The following is a 20,897-nucleotide window of genomic DNA, read 5'->3' on the forward strand; positions in this document are numbered from 1 at the left end:
CTGGATTACCTCTGGTGCCATGTGCCAGTGAGTATGGAAATAGGAGGTTAGTCCAGATGAATGTGTAGCTGGAGAAATGGTGCAGGAGGGAGGGCTTTAGATTTCTGGGACATTGGGACCATTTTTGGGGACGGTGCACAACATGGAAGGATTGCACCTGAACCAAAATGGGACCAGTGTCCCTGCAGGGAGGTTTGCTAGTGCTGTTGGGGAGGATTTAAACTAAATTTGCAGGGGCCTGGGACCCTGAGAGAAGTTTCAGCAGGAATAGATGCACAGCCAAAATTAAAGGAGCCATCACGTGAGTCAGGAAGGCATAGAATATCAAGACCAGTTAAGTCACCATGGAGTTCGGCAATATTGGATGGTATTTCTTTAATGCAAGAAGTCTGACGAACAAGGCTGATGAATTGAGGGCACAAATTAAAACATGGGGATATGATGCTATTACTGTCACCGAGACATGGTTGAGAGAGGGGCAGGATTGGCAGCTCAATATTCAGGATACAGTATTTTCAGCCGAGATAGGGAAGGAGGTAAAAGAGGAGGGGCTGTTGCAATCTTAAACAGTGACTCAATTACAGCAGTGAGGAGGGATGATATCTTACAAGGCTCTTCAACTGAGGAAATATGGTGGAACTTATAAACCCAAAAAGGAGTAATCACATTGGTGGGAGTGTTCTATAGGCCCCCAAATAGTCCAGGAGAAAAAAAAAGAGCAGAAGAGTAGGTCAATTTCAGAGAAGTATAAAAGCAATAGAACAGTGATAGTGGGGGATTTCAACTTCCCCAATATTAACTGGGGAAGCCAAATTGTGAAAGGTTTAGAGGGAGAGGAGTTCATCAAATGCATCCAGGAAAATTTTTTAAACCTCTAAGTAGAAGGGCCTACAAGAGAGCTGCAGTCCTGGACTTAATTTTTGGTAACGAAGCTGGGCAGGTTTGAAGTATCAGTGGGGGAGCATTTTGCAGACAGTGACCATAACTCTGCCAGATTCAATATTATTATGGAAAAGGGCAACGATGGGCCTGAGATCAAAGTCCTAAACTGGAGGAAGGACAATTTTAATAAGATCAGATATGATTTGGGCAGAGTGGACAGGGACGCTTTTAGTAAATGCTGTGACAGAACAGTGGGACACATTCAAGAAGGAAATAGGGAGAGTGCAGGGCCAACATGTTCCAATCAAGAAAAAGGGTAGGACCAACAAATCCAGTGAACCCTGATGTAGAGGAATTATACAGCATTGGATAAGGAGAAAAAGGGAGACTTATGGCAGATATCGAGAACTCATAACAGTAGATGCTCCAGAGGCGTAAAGAATGTGCATGAAGGAACTTAAAATGGAAATTGGGAGCGCAAAAAAGCGGACATGAAAGGATACTGGCAAGTAAAATAAAGGAAAATCCTAAGTTGTTTTACAAGTACATTAAGGGTAAAAGGATAACTAGGGAAAGAGTTGGGCCTATTAAGGACCACAGTGATAATTTGTATGTGGAGTTGGAGGATGTGGATACGGTTCTAAATGAATACTTTGTGTCAGTGTTCACAAGTGAGAGGGACAGTGTGGGTATAGAAATCAGGGAAAAAAACTGTAATAAAATTAAAGAGAGGAGGTTCTGAGTGGCCTGGCATGTTTAACGGTAGATAAATCCCTAGGGCCAGATGCAATGTATTCCAGGTTACTGAGTGAGGCAAGGGAGCAAATAGCAGGGGCGCTGGCAATAATTTTTGATTCCTCTCTGGCCGCAGGAGAGGTGCCGGAGGACTGGAGGATAACCAATGTGGTATCGTTATTCAAGGAGGGAGGAAGGGATAAACCAGGAAATTACAGGCCAGTCAGTCAAATATTGGTGGAGGACAAACTATTGGAAGCAATTCTGAGAATTAATCTGCATTTGGAGAAGCAGGGATTAATCAAGAACTGTCAGCATGGTTTTGGTAAGGGGAGGTCATGTCTGACCAACTTGATTGAATTTTTCAGGTGACCAGGTGTGTAGATGAGGGAAATGCATTTGACGTAGTCTACTTGGACTCCAGCAAGGCTTTTGGTAAGATCCCAAATGAGAGACTGATAGCGGAGGTTAGAGCCCATGGGATCCAAGGAAATTTGGCAAATTGGATCCAAAATTGGCTGAGTGGCAGGAAGCAGAGGATGATGGTAAAGGGTGTTTTCCTGATTGAAAGTCTGCGTCCAGTGGGGTGCCGCACAGATCAGTGTTGGGCCCTTGCTATTTGCGCTTTATATAAATGATTATATATGAATGTAGGCGAGTTGATCAGTAAGTTTGCGGATGATACAAAAATTGGTGGGGTGATAAATAGTGAGGATGAATGCCATCAATTACAGGCAGATATAGACGGGCTGGTCAGATGGGCTGATCAATGGCAAATGGAATTCAATCGGATAAGTGTGAGGTGATGCACCTGGGCAGGACAAACAATACAAGGGAATACATGATAAACAGCAAGATCCTGGGAAGCACCGAGGATCAGAGGGTTCTAGGTGTGCATGTACACCGGTCCCTTAAGGTAGCAGAGTAGGTGGGTATAGTGGTTAAGAAGACATATGGGGAAGGCGGCATGGTGGCACAGTGGTTAGCATGGCGCCGAGGACTCCGGGTTCGATCCTGGTTGCTGGTTACTGTCCATGTGGAGGTTGCACATACTCCCCGTGTCTGCGTGGGTCTCACCCTCACAACCCAAAGATGTACAGGTAGGTGGATTGACCACGATAAATTGCCCCTTAATTGGAAAAAAAAGAATTGGGCACTTTAAATTAAAAAAAAGAAGACATATGGTATACTTACCTTTAATAGCCGAGGCATAGAGTTTAAGACTAGGGACTTGTACCAGCTGGAACTGTGTAAAATGTTGGTTGGGGCACAGTTCGAGTATTGTGTGCAGTTCTGTAATTCACATTATAGGGAGGATGTGATAGCACTGGAAAGGGTGCAGAGGAGATTTATCAGGATGTTGCCTGGATTGGAGAATGTTAGTTATGAAGAGAGATTAGATAGATTGGATTGTTTTCCTTGGAACAGAGGAGACATGATTGAGATGTATAAAATTATGAGGCACATAGAGTAGACAGGAACAAACATTTCTCCTTGGTGGAGGGGTCAATGACCAGGGTACATGAATTTAAGGTAAGGACCTTTTTGGCGCTGTATGATTCTTTGACTCTATAACTCTAATACAATACTCCTTCACTCACCCCACCCCCGCTTAGCCTAACAATTACACACAGGTTTTAAGATTAACACCGAGGACAAAATACATTTGAAGCTACAATGTTCTCATTGACACACAAAGTCCCTGTGATTCATACAAAATGCCCATGGTCAAATCCACATTCCACTCTGAAACCCTTAATGAATGTTTGTGGGTTTGAATCCACCCAGATGATTGTCACATAAAAGTTTCCAAACCTAGGGCGGCACGGTGACACAGTGGTTAGGACTGCTGCTTCATGGTGCCGAGGACCTGGTTCGATCCTGGCCCTGGGTCACTGTCCGTGTGGAGTTTTCACATTCTCCCCATGTCTGCGTCGGTCTCACCCTCACAACCCAAAGATGTGCAGAGTAGGTGGATTGGCCGTGCTAGATTGCCCCTTAATTGGAAAAATAAATTTTTTAAATTCCAAACCCGATTTCCAAAAACACGCTTTCCAATCTTCTCTCAGAACCAAGTTTTCTATTAGCGGTTTGCATTCTGAAATCTAGTCTACCTTTTCCAAAATTTGTTTGTGAACAGAGCTTCCATCTCACTTGTACCAGCGAATCCAATCCAGGATTTTAAACCAACCCTTCAGGATTCCTTTGTCTCGACTAACTTCCCAACTGTTACACAAACTCTGATATCCAGCTAATACTGTCTTCCCAATTACTTTAAAATTTGTTTAGCCGACTGGAGTAAGACATTCCGAACTTTAGGATTACTTTAGAAACCTTTAGGATTACTTTAGAAAACTTTAGAAACCTATTTTCTGTCCTGTCCATTCCTTCTCAGCTTTGTCTGTGGTGCCCATGAACAGTATCCTGTTTCCAGGTTTCTAGAACCAATCCTTCTTTAGTTTCTCTGGAGCTAGGCCCCTTCAAAAATGAATCTAGGGAGATAGTTATGGCAAACAAGGAAATGGCAGAGGAGTTAAACAGATATTTTGCATCAGTTTTTACGATGGAAGATACTTTGTACAACCCATTAATACTAATGAATATGGGGGCGGAATTCAATACCATCACCATCACTAGAGAAGTAGTATTAGACAAACTAATGGGGCTCAAGGCAGATTTGTTCCCTAGTCCTGGAGGTTTGCTTCCTAGGACCCTAAAAGTGGATGCATTTGTTGTCATTTTCCAAAATTCCTTGGATTCTGGAGAAGCACGGTGGCACAGTAGTTAGCACTGCTGCCTCCCATCATCAGGGAGGTCTGCAAGGCTTCAATTCCAACCTTGGGTGACTGTCTGTGTGGAGTTTGCACGTTCTCCCTAAACCTTCGTGGGTTTCCTTTGAATGCTCTGGTTTCCCCCCACTCCAAAGATGTGCAGGGTAAGTAGATTGACCATGATAAAATTGAACCATGGCTTAGGTGGGGATGCGGGGACAGGGATAGGGCAAGAGAGTGGGCCTAGGGAGGATGCCCTTTGAGGGGGTCGGTGCAGACTAGATGGCCAAATGGCCTGCTTCTGCACTGTAGGGATTTTACGATTCCATGGTTCTAAGTACCGGTGGATTGGAAAACTGCCAATATGACAACCCTATTCAAAAAAGGGAGGGAGGCAAAAAGTGGGTAATTATAGGCCAATTAGCCGAACATCTATTGTTATAAAAATGTTGGAATCAAATATTGAGGAAGTAGTAGCAGACCATTTGGAAAATCATAATCTTATCATGTAGACTCGGCATGGCTTCATGAAAGAGAAATAATATCTGACTATTGTATTATAGTTTATCGAGGAAGTCTCAACCGGAGTGAATAGTGGGGAATCAGTAGATGGACCAGTAGACAAACCAGTTTTTGGACTTCTCGAAGGTGTTCAAAAAAGTACCGCACAAACGGTTAAGTCAAAAGATAAGAACCCATGGTGTTGGTGGTAGTATATTGGCATGGATAAAGAATTGGTTAATGGGCGGGAACAGTGAGTGGGGATAAGGGGTTCTTTTTCAGGTTGATGACCTGTAACCACTGCAGTTCCACAGGGATCAGTGCTGGGACCACAATTGTTTACTATATATATTCATGACTTGGAAGATGGGACGAATATACTGTAGCCAAATTTGCAGATGACACAAAAATAGGTGGAAAGGCAAGCATGGTAGCATAGTGGTGCGCACTATTGCTTCACAGCACCAGGGACCTGGGTTTGATAGCCGACTTGGGTCACTGTCTGTGTAGAATCTGCATGTTCTCCCTGTGTCTCCGTGGGTTTCCTCTGGGTGCTCTGGTTTCCTCCCACAAGTCCCGAAAGACGTGCTTGTTCGGTGAATTGGACATTCTGAATTCTCCCTCAGTATACCCGTACTGTGGCGACGAGGGGATTTTCTCAGTAACTTCATTGCAGTGTTAATGTAAGCCTACTTGTGACACTAATAAGGATTATTATTATTAAGTTTCAAGAGGAATACAAACAGTTTGCAAAAACATTTTGATAGATTAAATAGTGGGCAAATAGTCGGCAAATGGAGTATAATGTGGGAAAATGTGAAGTTGTTCATTTTGGAAGGGAGAACAAAAGAGCAGAGTTTTATTTAAATTGAGAAAAACTGCAAAATGCTGCAACACAATCTGGTCCCGATTCTACCACAGGAAAATTAAAGGTTTTAGCTTTTAACTTTAAATCGTGATGAAATGATCTATGGACCCTCCTGTCTTCTGTCAACATGATCTAAACACATGAATTTCATTCTTTCTGGGGTTGCAATGGGCATCAAATTTTCAAATTACTTAGTTAAAATTTTTACTAGCGCCATCATTTGCAAATTTAAACATATTAAACATAGCATTTGCTTTGGGCCCTGCCGCTGTTCGGAGCATCGCTACCTTTAGTGAATCTGATTGATCTTCTAAATTTACTGCAGTAAGAAACAGATTAAATTCTTGTTTAAATACTTGCCAGTTGCTGTCCACATTACTTCAATGACTTCATGCTGTTAATTCTGCAGACTGTAAAATCTTCAAATCTCTGTGGCATGTTATCTCAGTGTTTAATACCATCCAACCCTGGCACCATGTAATGTTCTTGTCTGATGACCTGATTTATTACAAGAACACTTGTAGCTCAAGCTATAAACAATTTATTATCATTAACTGTGGGTAAAATATATACAACTATATACATTTAATGCCCATTCCTCAGGGAATTTAAGAGTCAACCACATCACTGTGGGTTAGGAGTCACATGTAGGCCAGACCAGGCAAGGACGTCAGATTTCCTTCTCTAAAGGGCATTGGTGAATCAGATGGGTTTTTGCGACAAGCGGCAATGATTTCATGGTCATCTTTAGACTTTTAATTCCAGATTTTTTATTGAATTCAAATTTCCCCATCTGCCATGGCGGGATTCGAACCCGTGTCCCCAGAGCATGACTCTGGGTCTCTGGAATACTAGTCCAGCGATAATGCCACTACGCCACTGCCTCCCCATCAAATCAAATTCTCTTCTGCAATTTTCGCAAGAAAGTTGAACTTTTGTATCATCTACAGGAAAAGACAAGTACTACTGGGGGAGGTCAGTGTCACTATAGTAACACCGTAAAAAAGAAACAATTCACGAAGCAAACTTGCTGGACCTACATGGGGTGTTATTCCCCATCACTCAGGACCTATGCTTAGCTCCGGGGATTTGCATTTGCTAAGTAAATAATAATAGGTGTTACTATGCACCTTTTTAAAAGATTCAAATATTACAATCATCTGTCTTGCCTTCACCTGTAATAAAGTGTGATTTTAAATCATTTTTTTTTCATCATTGACAGGACATCTTTCTGCAACTCCGACAATAAAGAAGTTCAAATGGTAAATAATTGCTTTGTTTGGTCGTTTTGGAGTCAAATGTCTTTTTCGTCCCCAGACCTTGCAATGGTTTCTGTTCTCATTCCTGCACCATTGCATCTGGAGATCTCCACAAATCTATCCTTGGTCCCCTCTTAGTTCTCATGTACCTGCTGCCCCCCAGTGACATCATCCAAAAACAATATCAGTTTACAGGATTACGCTGCCGACACCCAAATCTACTTCACCACAATTTCTCTCAACTTCTACTCTGACTATAGACTGTTACTGCTTGTCCAACATCCAGTACTCGGGATGCCGTACTGGGCAGAAATTTTCTCCAGATGAATCTCCAGTGGGCAGCACAGTAGCACAGTGGGTAGCACAGTGGCTTCACAGCTCCAGGGTCCCAGGTTTGATTCCCAGCTTGGGTCACTGACTGTATGAAGACTGCATGTTCTCCCCATGTCTGCGTGGGTTTCCTCCGGGTGCTCGGTTTCCTCCCACAGTCCAAAGATGTGCAGGTTAGGTGCATAAATTGCCCTTAGTGTCCAAAAAGGTTAGTTGGGGTTACTGGGTTACGGGAATAGGGTGGATGCGTAGGCTTAGGTAGGGTGCTCTTTCCAGGGGCCGGTGCAGACTCGATGGGCTGAATGGCCTCCTTCTGCACTGTATATTCTTTGATCATATGAAAACAATGGATTGGTAACAGTAAAACAGTAAAATCATGCACAAGCAACCTCTCTCTTCCAGCTCTCCAATCAGTCTGAGGTCAGCTGAGGGCAGCACGGTAGCATTGTGGATAGCACAATTGTTTCACAGCTCCAGTGTCCCAGGTTCGATTCCGGCTTGGGCCACTGTCTGTGCGGAGTCTGCACATTCTCCCCGTGTGTGCGTGGGTTTCCTCCGGGTGCTCCGGTTTCCTCCCACAGTCCACAGATGTGCAGGTTAGGTGGATTGGCCATGATAAATTGCCCTTAGTGTCCAAAATTGCCCTTAGTGTTGGGTGGGATTACTGGGTTATGGGGATAGGGTGGAGGTGTTGACCTTGGGTAGGCTGCTCTTTCCAAGAGCCGGTGCAGACTCAATGGGCCGAATGGCCTACTTCTGCACTGTAAATTCTATGAACATACACTAATATATTAGTGAGACTCCTACTGGTAACTCGGTGAATTACAACACAACCATGATACCACTGCAGTATTCAGTTAGCCTTGGTTCAAGTTCAGAAACATAATTGGACTCTTCTGGGCCTTTGCTTTTTCTTTGCTTTCTGTTATAGTTGTTTGTCGCCAGCAGTTGTGTTGCAGCTGGATGGTTACAGACAGGGACCTCTTTGTAAATCCTGTTTCCTCTCAAGCCAAAAGTTGTTACTATTAATGAATCTGTTTTATTTTATGTAATTTGCTTTCTCAGGAACATTGTAACTTTGATGAATAAATATTGGACACTTCCTGAAGATCATTGTTTGACAAACTTGCCAGGTATGGGGGGGGGGGGGGGTTGAGAATCTTGAGATGAATTTTCCCACTGTTCAAGGTAACCTTGAAGTTTGGCCTGAATCCAGCAGCTTTACTACATACAGTGTTGATGTCTGTCAGAGCTGTAAAGAAAATGGTGTTATTTCTCCCATATTTTTTTAACTGGGAAAAGGGCTTTAAGTTTTATGTCATGTACTGTTGAAGATCTCAAGGGAAATACATCTACAGTAAAGTCAATTCTAGTATTACGTGAGAAATGTCCACAACAAGATATGTGTTGCTTCTGCATACGTAAAGAAAGCAGAATGGCAGTAATGCGATGAACAATCATCTGTAGATCACACAGTGTACAAGTAAACCTATTTTGAGATCTCCTTGACTTTAATACCAAAGGACATGTGTAATAGATGAAGCTAAGTTTATCTGATCTCTTGAGATTGATAAATAATAGCTTTTCTTACGTCTTGGTGTTTAATAGTTTTGAAATGGAGAGCTGCATCTTACAATGTATTTGAATTTCTAAAATTGTATATGAAATGTAGAAAATACGAAGCACAGTAATTCTATCGCAAAGATACCATTATGTATATTTGTTTAACCAGAGGATGGAATACTAAAAGTTTATAGGTATAGTTCTGAATGTCACAAACTCTGATTAGTATAGTGATGATTTATAAGGTCATTTTCTGAATATTGCAATAATTTCCAGAATGCTAACATTGCATCAGCCTTGTACCTTACTGTCAGACAGGCACTTTACTGTGTCAGTATTGGCTGAAAGCATTTATTATCATTTGTATTGTAAACTGAAATAATAATTCACATGAAATATGCAGAGGTGACTGCAGTTATGACTGATGAATGTATTACTATTTTAGCACTGTTGATATGCATCAAGTCTATATGATAAAAAAAGCTATTGTAAAACAATGCTGTGCCTTTAGGTGCTTTAAGGTTGAAGATGAGGCTGGAGAACTTACAAACCATGGGATTTGTGCAATAGTTGCTCTCTTTCCACTCCCTCAAACAATTCATTGTTCACTGTGTGTTTTATCTGGATCTAAATATATATTGAGGTTTGTTTCAGAGCTGAGATATTATTCATGGCTGCAAAGAGCATGTTGCATATTGCTAGAACTGAAACTGATACTTTGGGGTTAATTTTCTCTGTCAGAGATGTTATAATCCAGGCACTGTTGGATGAGTTACCCATTGAACAACACGTGCAATTTTTCTTTCTAATCCAGAATCACCCATTTTAAGCAATCAACAGAATTACTCCCTTTGCTTACCTATTTCTTCAGCTGTGAATTTTGTGCGGAAAAATGCTCCAGTAAATCATATCTAAAGGTTTGTGTGCTTGAGTCTGAATTGTTTGTATCCTTGAACAGTATAATTGAAATAGTATGTGTGATCGAAATAGCAGATGGCCTCATTAAGTTAATCAGAAAAGGATTGTGTGAAATTCAGGGCTGGTTTGTTCAATTGTTCAGTGAAGACACTGAAGCAATGAACTATACCTTGTCTGGTATGTCTAAATTGACATTATTCACTCGACAGATTCAATTTCAAGTTTAAATTACTATAGTAAGTAGGATGAGTGGAGGCATTAATTTAATTCAAAATCAATTAAGAAAATAATTAATTAATTACTTAATTAAAATACAATATGGATGGCAGGGCTGGTAATGTGCTGCACCTGCAGGACGTGGGAGCTACTAAATGCCAGTGTGATCCAGAGCAAATATGACTGCAGTAAGTGTCTGTCACTTGAGGAGCTTTGGCTCAGTGTCATTAAGCTGGAGGCCTATTTGCGGACACTGCAACACATCAGGGTGGGGAAATGTTACCTGGACAGCTGTTCCACAAGGCATTCATGCCTCTGAGGCTAGGATGTGCTGCTGTTGTCAGTGGTCAGAGACAGAAATGTGTGACAGCAAGTGAGACAGGTAAGGGGATCAAGAAGGTACAAGTGGAGGAACCGCAGCTCTTATAATTGTCCAACAGGTTTGAGGTGCTTGCAACCTGTTGTGATGAAAATATAATACTTTTCAATACTGTCCCAATATCACGGTGGTATTCTGTGATTGCGTGTGTGTGTGTCTGGATGGGTGAGGCTACTATAATTAAACTGAAGAGAATTAGACTCAAGGATAAAAATATCAGAAAGGGGTTAGGTGTTAAAGCAAGTATTTTGAAGTGGAGGTGAGCAGGCCTAAGATTGGGATATGAGAGGGGGTCATGAATGGAAATTTGCATTAGGAAGATAAGAAGGGTGACTTGAAGTATAAGTATTGTATTTCAAAAGGAAAGTGTGCAATTGGCAAAGATTGTAAATGAATAAAACAAAGTATTAAGTTTATTTGTTCCTTAAAGTAGTAGCCATAAAAAACTAAAGCTCTGTGTATTCTGGGAAAGACACCTCCAATGGGGTATAAAAACAATGGGCGGGATTCTCCGTTAGCTGACGCCAGAATCGAGAAATGCATTTGGGCGGGGATCGGTTTCCGACACTGAAATCGTAGCGGGCGCGGATTTTATGCCAAATCGCAATTTTCTGTCACCTCAACAGCACCGTCAATGCGTTCCAGAATGCACCTACAGTAAACACTATTTGCCTGTCATTAGTGGGCCTGACCCAGTATTCTCTGGGGCCTCCGTGATTCTCCGCCTTCAATGGGCCGAATTCCCGATGGTGAGGTTCACTTGTACTTTTATACATCGTAAAACCGACATTGTGGCTAATGAGAGAGAGAGAGGAGGTAGGACACAGAGAGGCACAAATGTGGGCTGCCGATCCTGACACTGACTGGGCTGCCAGGGATGGGGGTGATGGTGACGGGGTATCAGGCCGTGTGGCTGGGGTGATTCCCCATGGACTGGGGCGGTGTCCAGGCATGAACTGCCATTGCAACACAGCTATCTTGCTGCGCACCCCACTGACCACCCACCTTCTGCTGGTTCTGCAGAGTGACACCGGCTGTATGAGTGCCCCGCCCCACCACCCCCGCATCCAGCCCCCACCTTTCAACCCATCCTCTGCCGTATCACCCCTCCTGGCCGCCACCTGCCAGTGGGGCATCACGTGGCCCATCGAAGGGCAACACCCACAGTAGCCCCTATGTGGATGCCGGGCAGTAGCCGCGGAGCGTACCGCTGGCAAGAGCAGGGTCAACCAACGGTTCCCTTGGCAGCAGCAACAGGCATTAGGGGCAGAGTCCCCATGCTACCGGGCACCAATGGAGCTAGGAGTGTGGGAATGGAGGGGGGGGAGAACATGCGGAGGCAGAGCCTGCAGTGCCAACCAGGGGCATCACGTAGCCCGGTGGACCTAGTTGGGCACGGCGGTATGCACCATGCCAACATGTTGGCCTTTCACCCTCCTGCAGACAATGGATATTTGAAATCAACCAGCCTTCCTGTTATTCGCTGCAGCCCTGGGGGATTGCCTGCGACTGTACGAGCTGGAGCTGCTTGTGGTAAACCACTGTTATACCTGTATTAGGTGATGTAAGGTAGGACCTGTACTACAGGTTCGCCAGTAGTCCCTGCCGGCTGGCTCCACCCAGTAGGCGGAGTATAAATATGCGTGTCCTCCATTCAGCAGCTATTTTGCCATCTGCTGTGGGAGGCCACACATCTTAGAGCAATAAAGCCTCAGTTGTATCCAACTCTAGTCTTTGTTTAATTGATCGTGTATCGTGCCTCAATGCTCAAGGAGGAGGAAGCTGCAGCAGAGGAGTGTGCCCCAGAGGAACAGGTGGCAGCCACACATGTTGAAGAGTGGGCTTCTCAACAGGCCGAGGAACAGGAGGTGCAAAGGAGGCGCCGCATGAGGCCTCGCGTTTACCGCCAGCGCCTGTCATTCGAGGACTTGCCAGACTGGGCATGCCGAAGGTTCCGGCTGACCAGGGAGTAGGGCGATATGTCTGCCAGATCATGGCGCACCTGGTACCATGGGAGAATGAGAGAGGACGCCCGCTCCCAATGGCCGTCAAGGTGACGGTCGCCCTGAACTTTTAAGCCTCGGGCTCCTTCCAGGCACCGAGTGGGGACCTGTCCGAGATCTCACAGAGCTTGGTGCACAGGAGCATCCACGCCGTCAAAGCGACCATATCCCCGGTCGGCACAATGCATCAACTTCAATTTGGACCAAGCCCACCAGGATGCACGGGCAGCAGGGTTCGGCGCCATCGCCGACTAGCCCTGGGTCCAGGGGGAGATCGACGGGATGCATGATCTCCAAAGAGCACCTACAGATGACAGGCTGCTCTGCAGAAGCCAAAAGGGGTTCCACTCGATGAACGTGCAGCTGATATGTGACCATCAGATGCGCATCATGAACATCTGCGCCCAATATCTGAGCAGTATGCATTATGTCTTCATTCTGGCGCACTTGACAATTCCTGACATGTTCTAGATTCCGCCCCGGCTCTGGGGTTGGCTCCTGGGTGACAGGGGTTATCAAGTGCAGTCATGCTGATGAAGCCTATATGGAGGCCACAGACTGATGCCAAGACCCGCCACAATGACGTCCATACAGTGACCAGGGGCGTGATCGAACGGTGCTTCGGCATCCCAAATATGCGGTTCAGGTGCCTGGAATGCACTAGAAGGGCCCTCCAGTATGGCGCTGAGAGGGTCGGCCACATTGTGGCGGCCTTCTGCGACCTCCACAATACTACGCAGCAGAGGGTCAATGTGCAGGAGGACGAGGATGAATGTCAGGCTTCCAACGAGGAGGATGCAGGGGAGGGTGAGGGTGGGCAGAACGTAGGGCCCACATAGGCATGGGAGGCCGCACAACGTGTGTGATGCTCGATCAATATCTCCTGAAGCAAGATTGGAGACAATTGAAGGCTTTATCATACTAGATGTTTCCCCCAAACAGCGCAGGTACAGAATGAAGCTGCTGGGGAGACACAGGCTCTTTTACTCCACCTTACTGGGCGAAACCAGCAGGCAGGCTTCACCAATGAAATAACAGTCTCAGGTACCTCCCACACCAATGGTCTTACAGCATTATTCAGGTTACCATAATACCCCTAATACCGACTACCACATTCATCCCCTGTTAAAAAAAGAGTCCGGCGGGGGTGGTGGTCTTGTGTTATACAGTGGTAGAGGTGTAGGTTATGGTGGTACCCGGTATACATTAGCAACAGTGTTTTGCCTCGTTACATGTCGCAACTATTTACAGTAATTATTTACAGTTAGAATGAAGCAATTGGTTGATCGGGGGCCCTGGTCGTCCTCTGCGATCGCCGTAGCTTCGGCAGTGATGCAGGCGCCGGCTCGGGCATCCGTGGCTCCGGGAGCGTGGCTTCGGCTTCTTCAGCAGCTTCATCACCTCTAGATGGGACCAGTGGAAGGACCGATCCACCTGGGAAGGGGGCGGCTGTGTTAGACGGTTTAGTGGCTGTGAAATGAACAGTCTAAAGTTCTTGTTCCTTTTCACCAAACACCATTTATTTCACTTCCACAGCCTCTGCACAAAACTCTTAACAACACACCACCTCCCAGAGGCCACCTGAAGCCCCTTTACATATCAGTGTCAATTAATCAATACTTAATATAAATGAGACAACTAATTGCAATGTCTCTTAACCCATTACTTAACAGTCTCCCCTTCCTTGGAGAAAAAAAATAATTAGGTGAAAACAAAATTTCAAGAAACTCAAAAACACACACATGATGTCCCCCCCCCCCCCTTTTTTATTGTTTGGACGAGAAAAAAAAAGTCACAGAAACAAGCGCCCTTCATTAACAATATCCAAAAGTTTCTGTGAACTCGCCCCTCTTTTCATAAAACAGTCTGACAGTTGATAGCTCCTGTCGACCCCTTTAATTTTTGTTATTTCCCCTCTGTCCAACATCTGCTTCAAACTTGCGATGTCTATCCGTAACCTCTTTTCATTGACACTTTTTGTAGAGTGCACATTTTTCCACAGGGATGTATTGTCAATGTGACAGTCAATAGTTATATTACCCAAATCCCATAATCCCAAAATTTCTGTCAATATCATACTTATATAAAAAGCCATATCCACCACCTCTACAAGGCTTAACGTCTCAGCAGCCAAAGTGCTTTTTACCGCTCTCCTTATTTTCTTTGTTTCCCACACAAGTGGGCAACATTTACCATTGTTCCCCAAAAGGAAAATTATAAAACCTCCTGTGCTTGAAACCCCATCACATAAATTTGCGGAGGACGCATCACGAAAACTATGAGTGTCAAGTACTTAAGGTCACCTAAAACCGGGAACTTCAAAACACACTCCTGCATTTTTAGTTTGACCAACGCTTTATTTGCTCTTATTATGTCTTCCACTTTGGGATCATTCATTTTTGTACTCAACTCTAAGACATAAAAACTCACGTCCGGTCTAGTCTGTCTGCCTAACCAGTTCAGTTGCCCAATTAAACTTTGCAGTTGCTCTTTTTCTATCTTTGAAACCATTGCGTCTTTTTGTGAAACTCGGCCACGACTAATTGCTATTGGGGTGATGCTTTCCAAATAAGATTGCTGACGTAAAGTTGCCCCTAACGTAGTCTGTCCAATTTCATGTCCAATATATTTAAATGCACCGCAAGCCTGACTTCCGACCCTGAATTCTTTCCTCAAACCTGAGATTACAATAGCTTCAAAATCACTAGTCCCACCCCACAAAAAATCATCGACATGCATCATAAAAATGCCAGAAAGTTTTCCTTTATAGTGCCAGTAACACATTGCAGGATCTGCTTTCAACTGGCAACAGCCTAACTTTAACAAAACTGACCTTACCGAAAAATACCAGACTCTAGATGCATCATTTAATCCATATACACATTTGTTCAACTTCCAGAGTACCCCTTCTGTGTTAGCTGCTTCTTTAGGAGGACGGAGAAAAATGTCTCTCTGGAGCTGATGCCCCTGCAAAAAGGCAGCTTTTATATCTATAGATTTGCATTCCCATGCCTTTGTGGCTAATAGAGCCAAGAAGATCTTTAAAATAACCTTTCCTGCTGGAGGTGAATCTACCCTTAAATCCTGATCTTCTAAGTTTTCTTCAAATCCCCTTGCCACAAGCCTGGCCTTTGTCTTATAAGTTCCATCTGGAAGAACCTGTTCCATGCAAATCCATCTGTGGGATAGAGCTCTTTGTTCCCTATCCGGTACTTCCGTATATACCCCAAATTCACTCCAACTTTGCAATTATTGCTGTTTAGCTTCTTTAATAACTTTTTCATCTAATTTATTTGAAGCCACCAAAATCTCACATGCATGTGGGCTTCTACTCCTATTAGTATTCGTAGTCTTACTCATGTTCCGAGATCGTGACAAACTACGTCCCCTCTCCCGCCTGGTATCTCATTCTGTACTGCTACTGCTTAATCTTTCCCTTCTGCTGGGGGATGTCCTTTCAGTAGTTCTCAACCTTTCCCTGCGGACCTGTTCACTATCCAATGTACTATCTGAACTGGCATTGCGTTTCTGTGCCTCCATTTTTGAACTTTGTTTTCCCAATCTATTGTCTTGACTCCTTCCCCTGAATGCTGTACATTCAACCAATGTTTATACTTTCCAGTGGCCTTCCCTGCTCTACTAATAACAGTTGCATCCTTCCGTTCACTAGACCCTTCAGGCAAGTATGTCACTTTTGTACCAACTTTTGGCAGTTGCCCTTTCGGAAAAATGGCCTGTTTTAATTCACCAGAAGTGTTGTGTTCCTCCACAGAAACCCTGTCTACATCAGTTAATTGGTCCTCATAGTTCTGTAACACATGCGTACCAGATGACTCTGGTTCCTCGTCATGCCTGTCTGCTCTGTCTAAATTTGAAAATTTGTAATCTGTACCCATTATTCTTGATGAATGGACCCTAACAGTTTGATTACCATGTTGCAAAATAATTGTTTTGCCATCTATGCCTATGATCTTCCCTGGGCCTTTCCATTCATTAGAATTGTCTCTCTTACAGTATACCATGTCTCCTTGCTGAAAAACGGCATCTGATGGCCGTACGTTATGTCTTAAAGGTCTGCGAATTCTTTCAGAGACTTCTGCTTCCAAAAAAGCTTTTCGACTGCTATGTAATGCATTTAAATGTTCAGCAAAACCAGAGCTAATTGTAGTCCCCTCCCAAGCTGGAGGCTGGTCATCCAAAATGGATGGAATTTTAGGATTTCTACCAAACACTAATTGATAAGGACTATAGCCCCCAACCATCTGCAATGAATTCTTTGCATGTACTGCCCATGCTAAAGCTGAATTTAGCCTGCAATTTGGTCGATCTGCCAAAATTTTCCGAAGCATGTCATTAATGACAGCATAATTTCTTTCACAGACACCATTACTAAATGTGCTTTCTGCAGCCGTATTCATAACTCTGATATTCATGTTTTCACACATATCCCTAAACTCATCATTAGCAAATTCTCCCGCATTGTCCGTAAGGAATTTTGCCGGTGGACCCATTCCTGTCCCTATCCAGTTTTCCACGATTTGATCCAGAATTACTCTCTTTTCTTTACTTCGTACAATCGTTGATTGACTAAATCTGGTTGCTAAATCTACAAAATGCAAAATAAATATATTATTTGCTTTATCCCAGATCTTAAGGTCCATGGCCACAATGTCGTTAAAATACCTGGCCAAAGGCAGGGTTACTATCGGTCGTGCTGGTGTCCTTCTGTACTTCCTACAAACTTCACAACGGTCACTAAACTATTCTATCAGTTTAGTATAATCGTCATCCTTTACCCCTGCATCCTTTAATGCATTTTTCAGCCTCCCAGGAGACGGATGTGCAAATTGCCAATGCAGTTTTAATACCACAAGCTTTTTATCAGCTAAAGTCCCATTTTCAACTGCCATTAACACATCCTTAACCACTCTACTTGAAAAATTATTTGTCAGTAATGGAATACAATAGTGTCCCGACTGTGTAAATTTTAAGTCCACCGTCTTTCCAAAAACTGTTGCCTTATCCTGTTCCATATCCAGTTTCATGTGTGCTTTCTTCATCGATGGTCTGCTCAGAAGCAAAGGTATCTCACTTGATACAACATCCGTGCTAATGAAATGATTCACTCCGGCAATATTGCAAAGGATCACCACTCTTTGCAGCGACTTCAGAGTATTATCATCCCCAAACCTGAAACTTGTGGAACTTTCAAATTCCTTAACCTTGTTACGATTTTCAGCATTCAAAGAGTCCAGGTAACATTTTAACCAGTCAATTCCACACACAGTAGATGTGCAGCCACTGTCCAATACAGCACAGTTGAAGGATTCTGCAACCAACACCCTCATTACCGGCGTAAAACTGCTTGTCAATAGGACAATGCCTTCTTTCTGGTCACTATCTTTTTCCTCTTCTGACTCCTCCGTGTCATGTGTCGCTTCAAACAGTCTACCATAATGAGTTGGACAGTTGAAAGCATAATGGTATTGAGAGTCACATCAAAAACATCGATTTATCATGCCCCGTGCATTTCTGGGGTTCATCTTCCTATTGTGGGTTCTAACTGGGTTTCTGTCTTCATAATTTCCTTGTCTCGGTCTCCGTCTATAGTCTTGAGCCCTGTTTGTGGCCATACGATTTCGCCATCCTGTTTCTCGTGTATCTTCCATATTCTGCCTTATTGCAGGCTGACCTATTTGGGTCATGAGAGCCATCGGAATCGAATGTTTCCCCAGAAACTTTTGTAAAGTTTTTGTCATCTGTTCGAATAAGGTATCCTTATTAGTAAACTGAACTCCTGTCAAAACCAGGAGCCTATCCATGTTGCTCACTCTAGCACAGTCAAGTAATTTAAAGGCCAACACAGACTGTGGAAATTCCAGATTGTGTTTTTGCAGCCTTTCATATAGTCTGTCAAATTCCATTATGTAGTCTTCCATGGAGATATCCTCCATTTTCCGGAACTTATCAAAATCCGACCATGCTTCATACGCACTTAACAAATCATCTTTCTTATAAATCTTATCTATATAATGTAATAAAGTTTTCAGACCTTCTTCTGAGTCTAACTCTTCCAATTCCAGCTCAGAAAGCACTTTGTTTCGGATTTTACTGCCATATGGTAGAGAAAGAGCCAATGCCATACCTTGTTTTCTCTTTCCCAAAGCAGTTACTTTAGTCCACATAACTGCTGCACTCCTCCATTGGTCGTACGATTCCCTTTCAGAAAATAAGGGAGGATAGTCATATCCAGCCATCTTTATCCTGGGTTCAGCCTTCTCACTCACTCCTTGGTTTAATCAGGAAAAGTTGTATCTTTCAAACCTTCACATTTGCACAGCAACCATCATCTGCTACCATTGTCAGACGTTTTAGTTGCTGTGAAATGAAGAGTCTAAAGGTCTTGTTCCTTTTCACCAAACACCATTTATTTCACTTCCACAGCCTCTGCACAAAACTCTTAACAACACACCACCTCCCAGAGGCCACCTGAAGCCCCTTTACACATCAGTGTCAATTAATGGATACTTAATATAAATGATGTGGAGATGCCAGCGTTGGACTGGGGTGAGCACAGTAAGAAGTCTTACAACACCAGGTTAAAGTCCAACAGCTTTGTTTCGATGTCACTAGCTTTCGGAGCGCTGCTCCTTCCTCAGGTGAATGAAGAGGTATGTTCCAGAAACACATATATAGACAGATTCAAAGATGCCAGACAATGCTTGGAATGCAACCATTAGCAGGTGATTAAGTCTTTACAGATCCAGAGATGGGGTAACCCCAGTTTAAAGAGGAGTGAATTGTGTCAAGCCAGGACAGTTGGTAGGATTTCGCAGGCCAGATGGTGGGGGATGAATGTAATGCGACATGAATCCCAGGTCCCGGTTGAGGCCGCACTCAAGTATGCGGAACTTGGCTATAAGCTTCTGCTCGGCGATTCTGCGTTGTCGCGCATCCTGAAGGCCGCCTTGGAGAACGCTTACCCGGAGATCAGAGGCTGAATGCCCTTGACTACTGAAGTGTTCCCCGACTGGAAGGGAACATTCCTGCCTTGTGATTGTTGTGCAATGTCCGTTCATTCGTTGTCGCAGCGTCTGCATGGTCTCGCCAATGTACCACGCTTCGGGACATCCTTTCCTGCAGTGTATGAGGTAGACGCGCGACAACGCAGAATCGCCGAGCAGTAGATATTGTGGAGGGCTTTTATTTATTTTTTAAAAATATATTTTATTCAAAATCTTTGGCCAAGCATGACAGTACATTGTGTATCCTTTACACAGTAATATAACAATATAAATAACAATGGCCAGTTTTAAGCAAGAAATAAATAATATATAAACAACATCGAAATTTAAAAAAAAAACTAAGTGGCAACTGCCTTGTCCCAAATAAATACTCTCCAAAAATACAATTTAGCAGTCCAATATACAATTACCTATAACAACAACCTATACATATTTTACATATACACTAACATCCCTGAGAGTCCTTCTGGCCAAAGCCCCTCCTCAATCTCCTCCCCCAGCTCCTCTTCCCATTTCCCTTTCAGCTCATCTACCATAATCTCCCACTCGTCCCTCATTTCCCTATATATGTCTGATACCTTACCGTCCCCCACCCATGTCTTTGAGATCACTCTGTCCTGCACCTCCTGCGTCGGGAGCTGCGGGAATTCCCTTACCTGTTGCCTCGCAAAAGCCCTCAGTTGCATATACCAGAATGCATTCCCTTGGGGCAACCCGTATTTTTCGGTCAGCGCTCCCAGACTTGCAAACGTCCCATCTACAAACAGATCTCTCAATTGTGTTACTCCTGCTCTTTGCCATGTTCCAAATCCCCCATCCATTCTCCCTGGAGCAAACCTATGGTTATTTCTTATCGGGGACCACCCCGAGGCTCCCGTCTTACCCCTATGCCGTCTCCACTGCCCCCAGATTTTCAGAGTAGCCACCACCACCGGGCTTGTGGTGTATTTCTTCGGTGAGAACGGCAACGGCGCCGTCACCATAGCTTGTAGGCTAGTCCCCCTGCAGGACGCCCTCTCCAATCTCTTCCACGCCGCTCCCTCCTCTTCTCCCATCCACTTGCATACCATTGAGATATTGGCGGCCCAGTAGTACTCACTTAGGTTCGGTAGTGCCAGCCCCCCCCTATCCCTACTACGCTGCAAAAATCCCCTCCTCACTCTCGGGGTCTTCCCGGCCCACACAAAACTCATGATATTCTTCTCAATCCTTTTGAAAAAAGCCTTCGTGATCACCACCGGGAGGCACTGAAACACAAAAAGGAATCTCGGGAGGACCACCATTTTAACCGCCTGCACCCTCCCTGCCAGTGACAGAGATACCATGTCCCATCTCTTGAAGTCCTCCTCCATCTGTTCCACCAACCGCGTTAAATTTAACCTATGCAATGTATCCCAATTCTTGGCTATCTGGATCCCCAAGTAGCGAAAGTCCCTTGTTACCTTCC

Source organism: Scyliorhinus torazame, chromosome 13 (genome assembly GCF_047496885.1).
Source record: "Scyliorhinus torazame isolate Kashiwa2021f chromosome 13, sScyTor2.1, whole genome shotgun sequence".
In the NCBI taxonomy this organism is placed as follows: domain Eukaryota; kingdom Metazoa; phylum Chordata; class Chondrichthyes; order Carcharhiniformes; family Scyliorhinidae; genus Scyliorhinus; species Scyliorhinus torazame.